At 43.2% G+C, this 6434-nt stretch overlaps 1 long non-coding RNA gene and 2 other non-coding genes across 3 annotated transcripts; all 3 read right to left on the bottom strand.

Annotated features, from left to right (window-relative positions):
• Positions 1-3229: 3229 nt before the first annotated feature.
• LOC142594737 (uncharacterized) lies at positions 3230-5809 on the bottom strand. Its single transcript, XR_012831558.1, has 5 exons — positions 5773-5809; positions 4708-4731; positions 4125-4202; positions 3796-3851; positions 3230-3354 (listed from the first exon to the last, which is right to left on the bottom strand). It is a non-coding gene; the product is annotated as an uncharacterized LOC142594737 (long non-coding RNA).
• Positions 3428-3502, bottom strand: LOC142594774 (small nucleolar RNA SNORD65). Its single transcript, XR_012831580.1, has one exon. It is a non-coding gene; the product is annotated as a small nucleolar RNA SNORD65 (small nucleolar RNA).
• LOC142594765 (small nucleolar RNA SNORD49) lies at positions 4350-4424 on the bottom strand. Its single transcript, XR_012831572.1, has one exon. It is a non-coding gene; the product is annotated as a small nucleolar RNA SNORD49 (small nucleolar RNA).
• Positions 5810-6434: the final 625 nt, after the last annotated feature.

The following is a 6434-nucleotide window of genomic DNA, read 5'->3' as shown; positions in this document are numbered from 1 at the left end:
TCCACCTCAAACATGACGTGCGATGAGCTGCCTGCAGTTCGTGCCTCTTGCCACAGTCACACAACAAATTCCCTGAACAGAGATTACAGGTCAGTCCCACCTTGTTTAGCGCCCTGTATAACAAGGAGCCTGAGGATTTGAGCCTAGTTACTACTAAATGCATATTCATATCACAGAAGTGATTTTTGAAGTTGGCGTCCTCTACACCACCTCAGTACAGAAGGAAAGACGCAAATGGGAAGACTATTACCCAGAGCAGCCACTCTCCATCAGGTCAGCAGTCACAGCACGTATTTTGGGGATAATACGTAATCGCTGTTTTTTTCTCTCACAAATGAATTACTGCATGACATTGCCATCTCTCTTATTGCTAAAAGCTGGCACTCAGCCGTTCTTAGCCTCACTGCGTGAGATTTTTTTTTTTCTTTCTGCTTTAATCCTTTCATCTATTTGAGATTTATCCTGGTTGTTGGCGGTTGTGAACTGCCAGGGACTCCTGCCAACAGTTCTCTTAAACCTTTACAAAATCCAAAATAATTGTATTTTAAAATCAGGATTTTTTTCTGTTGCTTATTCCCCAACACTGTAAAGTTGATGTGCTCCAAATGTAATCAAAACAGAATGATTTTATTTCTCCTCCCCCCAAGCACTGTAAGATAAATACTAAGATCATATACGCTCCCATGTAAGATCACAGTAATATGTTTAGGACACCTATTTTGTTCAAAAGGCACCATATTCTAATAGGAATAACATTCATTCATCTTAGCAAAAACCAGCCTGTTAGAGGATCCCTGCTGAGAAACTGTTTTTGATGAAAACAATAAACAAGTAATACTAAAATGAAACTCATGAATAGTTAACTATGATACCACCAACTTGTAACTTCAATAAACTGTTTCCTGTTTACATAAGTATTCCCAAATCTGTTCTCTATTTTAATGAGATAGTTCTGATACACACTAGAAAGAACGAACAATTACAAAACCAAGCTGCAGCAAACTTATCTTGAGCAAATTAAACAGCACATTAAACAGTCAAGCAAAAATTTGCCCAGTTGTTTCCGTTTACTGAGGGCATGTAGCTACACTTACCGCCATTATCATTAATGGCATACAGAATCTCATTTAACAAAGGCGGATTCCTTGTGCTCTTTCTGAAGCCTTTCAAACCATTTTTATTTCCAATGCATATCATATCAGCGAAGAAATGTCTTCTGTCAACACATTCTAACACACAAGCTCTTAAAATCAGGCAAAAATAGTTTTGTTTCCTTAAACACTTGGAACAGAATGTAACTCTACTTTAAAATTTTAATTAAAATAAACATTGGAGCAACCCTTTCTTCATACTGCTCAAATACACAGTCAAATAAAAAGAAACTAATTGGCTCCAAACAAGTTTTGCATACTCCCATTATCCAGGTTGAATGTTTATATTAAAACCTACGTGTATCACAGTAATGTTCCTAGGAGAAATCCAGATTAATTTACCTGCACACTATAGTATCAGGCACTCTATTGCTTTTTGACATTTCCATTAAACCTGTTCCTCCATGATTAAAGTACATAACTCTGACTTTTTAATGAGAAACCTCCATGAAATCCCACATTTCATACAATTTATGCCCCAAGCACAGATGGATGTACTAGTTCCACAGCCATCAGGGCTCACTGGCACTATTAGAGGGACAGGGAAGCTGACCCGTGATGCCAGATGGCCAGCAACAAGTCATAGCATCTTCTTTCTTTCAGGTAATCAGTCAAGAGGTAAAACGGTCAAGAAAACAGATTCACGTCTTCACCTAACCACACAGGGAAGTGCAGTCACAGCTGGAGCAGTCCCTGAAGTCCCATCTGTGACCCAGGACTGGAGTAACATTTATGTTCCACTGTCACAACAGCTTTTTCCCTTGTCTCATCATGAAAATACGCAAGCTCACACTGTGACAGTGGTTTTATGGACTACGAATCCCTGGGTAAAGCTGTATCCCTGCTTTTTATGACAACCGAGGACTGTTCACCTAGATTACTGCAGTAAAAACATTACTCATCACAAACTACCATTTTGACCATTTTGTTGGCTGTCCTGAATGGCTTTTTCCCAGCCACACCCCCTCCAGCAAAATTTCCAATTGGGTGGAAGTTTCATCACTTTCAGAAGCAATACCAAGATTATCTTCTACTTGGAGCTGTACAGTTAACATCACTTCACTCCTCGTCAGCACAGAATGAGCATGTGCTCACAAGGAATTAGTTTATTAATGATGTTTACCTTGTTCAAAAAGCACACATGAAAGACGACTGTACTAAAATCTTTCATTTGGTGACACCAAGTGGGCAAAATAATCAGCAACGTCTGCATTGCATCTCTCAGTGGGCATGCTCAGTCGCTCTAGGTTTGATGAGACTTACATTCCACACCTCTTAGAAATATAAAGAGCATTGAAGCATTATAGCCTGCCAGTTAGACTGACATAATTACTCTTTATTGTAAAATTTCGGCCTCAGATGCTGTTTTTCCTCATTCAAGTACCACCATTTTAAGTCCCCAAGATTCCCTCAAAACTTGTTACCTTCTGTTTATCAGCTTCCACTGTAGGCCAACCTTAGAAAGAGTAATTAGCGCAAAGGCAGCCCTTTTTTACTCTTACTAGCGACACAAGAATGCTGACAAATTGCAGAGTATGAGTATCTCTTCCCTTTTTCCACATCTGGCAATTACTTTTAGATTCGCACATTTGGACCATTATTTAGAAGAGATGCAGAACATTGCCTAGAATGCTATTGCTGCAGGAACAGATTCTGCTACCTCTGTAACAGACTTTAAGAAAGGCTGAGGCCAAAACAATGAAGAAATAGCAAGCCTGGAACAAGCTACAGAAATAGTTGCATTTGTTCTTCTTGCTGTTAGAGTATCTAAGGCCTAATCTCGCCAGTAATTACAGCAGCAGTATTAATATCACTTGTTTAAACTGTTTAGTAAAGCAAGTAAATTACCAAACACCACACAGAATGCTTACACAACTAAAACCCATTCACATTATCTGCAGTAATTATACTGCAGTGTGTATACATCTGCTATATGATATGATAGCAAACTACAGGAGTGCTCAGCATGTTCATTAAGGATGTGCTGCGTAATGGAAAGTCATTCCTTAATGCAGTAAAGTGACAAAAAACAGACACGGGGTTTTTTGAGAGAATTTTAATGTATGTGTGATCAAAACTGCAACCGTTACCATTTTTTAACATCTTAGTGCAGAAAAATATGTAATGTTTACAAACACTAGTCCCCAAGCTCACGCACGTTTTATTGGATTCCTTCTTCATCAGACATTTTCAGCATAAGCACCTGTAATACAACAGCATAGGTAAGTTAACCATTCAACACTAAGTATTTACCCAGTTATTAACATGAGGGATATCATCAGAAAAACCTTTGCTCACCACCAGTCAATCTGCCGGTAATTCCAGCAATTTTTGGTTTAGTTTCATCATATGATATCTTTAGGTAAATTGACGCATTTCTAGCAGAAGCAAGACCTCTATCCCTTTGCTCTACAGTGCTGTCAGCAAAACTGTAGAGCAGAAGACAGCTTCTCTTATATGTTTACTGTCCATATTTTAGTCTAATTTTTTTTTGCCTAGAACTTCATTAATTATAATTTTAGAGCTAAGAATATACAGAAATAGAAACATAGCCAATAAGAATGTTCAAAACTAGGTAATGTTTCCAAGACTGGAGCCAGAAAACACCACATTGAACTAACAGCACACCAAATATTAAACTCACCCAGAAGAATCTCCTGTTCTTCCTGTCTCACTGCCTTCCACAGGACTTCTGAAGAGCTGTAGCATCAATTGGTAGACATTAGTAACAATCAGTATATGGCAGCTGAAACCTGCAAGCTATACCTAAATATAAAGATACCAGGAAATAAGTATCACAGGGTTTTAAATTTTGAGGAACAGAGGAGGGAAAGCAGATGGATTTAAGCTATAAAGTTTGAGCCTACAAAATACGCCTCTCAAGTTTTTGGCAGCCTAGAAGCCTCATTTATTCTCAACTTAGATTCCACCTTGTATAAAGCTCTACATGGTCCAGTGAAATTTATCACTTACCTTCACATGAGGGCCATCTCCAAAGAGTGACCTGCTCCCAGTCCTAATTGTGTCACATTTATCTGGAAAGACCAGGCTCTGCAGATGAAGTGAAAGAGATGGACATGAAGCCATGTTAGATATTACAAGAGCACTTTTCACAGAAAGCAAGTATAAATAGAAGTTGCCCGATGAGTTCTAGAAGACAGATTTCTAGAACTCAAACTCTGCATGCAAGTAGCTGTATTTCAGACAAGTAAGAAGGTTATCGTCAGTTCTCGCATCTGACGGCACTTCCTATTCAGGGTTATCATCATCAACAGCCAACAACTTTTGTATGATTACTTAAAACGCAGTAATTGTTTCATCTTGAACCAACAGTTGTACATCTTCCCCTTCATTTATAAAAGGCATTAGCTCTGTTAATGGTACATAAAATTAGTTTTAATTAGTTTTTATTTAACTTTTTAAGACAGAATTGTTAGAGGTTAATTTCAACTAACAGTCCTATATTTAACTGCTTTACATCATTAGCGTGTAAGTAAACGCCTGGAACTTTCTTCACAACTTTGCACACCTTAACACAAAATAAACTTGAACTTACTCTTTACTTCAGGACATCTTTCTGCTGTGGGAATAAAAGCAAAAGAAGCATTAGTAGAATACTCTTCAACAGCAATTTTAGAAAATTATAAAGTAGGTTTATCCAGAAAAACAAAAAACCCAGAACCTCACCACCAACAGTCTGCTTTAATTCCACTCGTGTTCATGTTTACATCATGAAGCATCAAAATCTTTATCAGATAGCTTTTAGTAGTCAACAATCCCCTCTAAAATATTTTTAGTCAGGAAACTCAGAAATCTCCCTTACACAGCTTGCCAGATTGCATTCCCCGTAAGGGCAGGTTTTAAATTTAAATTCCACACACCACCAATTCTAAGGTTGTAACGTTCATTGCACAGAAAGTGTTTGGCACATCGAACAAACAAAAAAGTGACCTGTTCGCTAAAAAGAGCGCCGTAACAATAAAAATCCACGGAAGGCACACGCATACCACGCACTAACCAGGCCAAGTCTCATCTCCACCGCCCTTACGGAGCTGTGAGCTTGGCAGGGCTCTGTCCCAGCGGTATGTGACGCTGCGAGCAGCAAGGGACCAGGCTGAAAGCAGCCAGGGGCTCATGGGGAGGGCAGTAACCGAATGTGAACAGGCTTTACCCTGCCAAGCCTCTCACTGCGAGCTCCACGAGCTCGCCGAAGGCAGCAAAGAGCAGCAATACCTGGCGTTACCTCACGCACGCACAGCCAGCTCCCAGGCCTCCCAACCCAGCCGAGCCACTTTGTAACTTACCGGGGAGCCGTTTCAGCAGCCCTAGCGCGGCTGCGGGAGCGCCCGGTGCCGCTGCCCGCCTCCATGGCCGGCCTGCGGGGACAAGGGCAGTCAGGCGCCACGTGCTCCGAGGCCACGCCCCTCCCCTGCGCGCGGGACTCGGGCCCCACGTCACCACCGGCGCCCCCCAGCCCGGCCCGTTCCCCCTCATACCCCCCCCCTTCGCTCCCTCTAATGGTCGGGCCCAGCCCGAGCGGCCCTGAGGACGGGGAGGCCCAGCGGACGCCACGACTGCAGGAAAGGGGGGGGAGGGGTGGGGTGTACGTGAGGGCACTCACCTCAGCCTGCTAAACGGTAAGGGCGCCTCGCTCCGCAAACCGGGCCTCCGCCTCCCCCCTGCCACGACGCCCGACGGCCCCGGCCCCGCGCAGGACCCCACGCACGCCACCTGCCCCGCCGCCAGGCACGCAGAACGAAAGGGCGGCTCCAGCCGCGGCGGCTGCTTATAAAGGCTTGGGACGTACCACCCGCGGCGGGGGGGGGACGGGCCGTGCCACTGCTCCAGCAAGGCGGGGGTGAGCCCAGGCAGCCATTTCCCACAATGCGGCCCGGGAAGCCGCGCCTTGGGGCTTCTCGCAGCCTCGCTAGGCCGGTAGGACCCTAATTTTTGGCACCCCTGTACTCGGTTGAAAGCAGGAAAGTGGCTTCATTAAGACTGGGCTGGGACAGGCTACGCCTCGAAAGCAGGGACCTTCATCTTGCCCCCGGGAAGGCACAAGCCCTGCTCAGGGCAGCCAAGGGAGCAGCCGCAGGCCCTTCACCAAGAGGTGCGGCACTGTCCTTTATTCTGCATGTTCCAGCAAAACTGGATAGGTCACTGTGATTTCAGACCACTTTTATTTGGAATAGAACAGCTGTTTAAATAAAAGTTTCATTATTTTCACATTATAATGTCACCTTGAACTGAAAATAAGGGGTTTTTTTTTTTTTGCTTTCCTTT

Source organism: Pelecanus crispus, chromosome 12 (genome assembly GCF_030463565.1).
Source record: "Pelecanus crispus isolate bPelCri1 chromosome 12, bPelCri1.pri, whole genome shotgun sequence".
Classification (NCBI taxonomy): Eukaryota; Metazoa; Chordata; class Aves; order Pelecaniformes; family Pelecanidae; genus Pelecanus; species Pelecanus crispus.
Note: the sequence above shows the minus strand (reverse complement) of the source record. Positions and strands in the feature narration are given on the sequence as shown.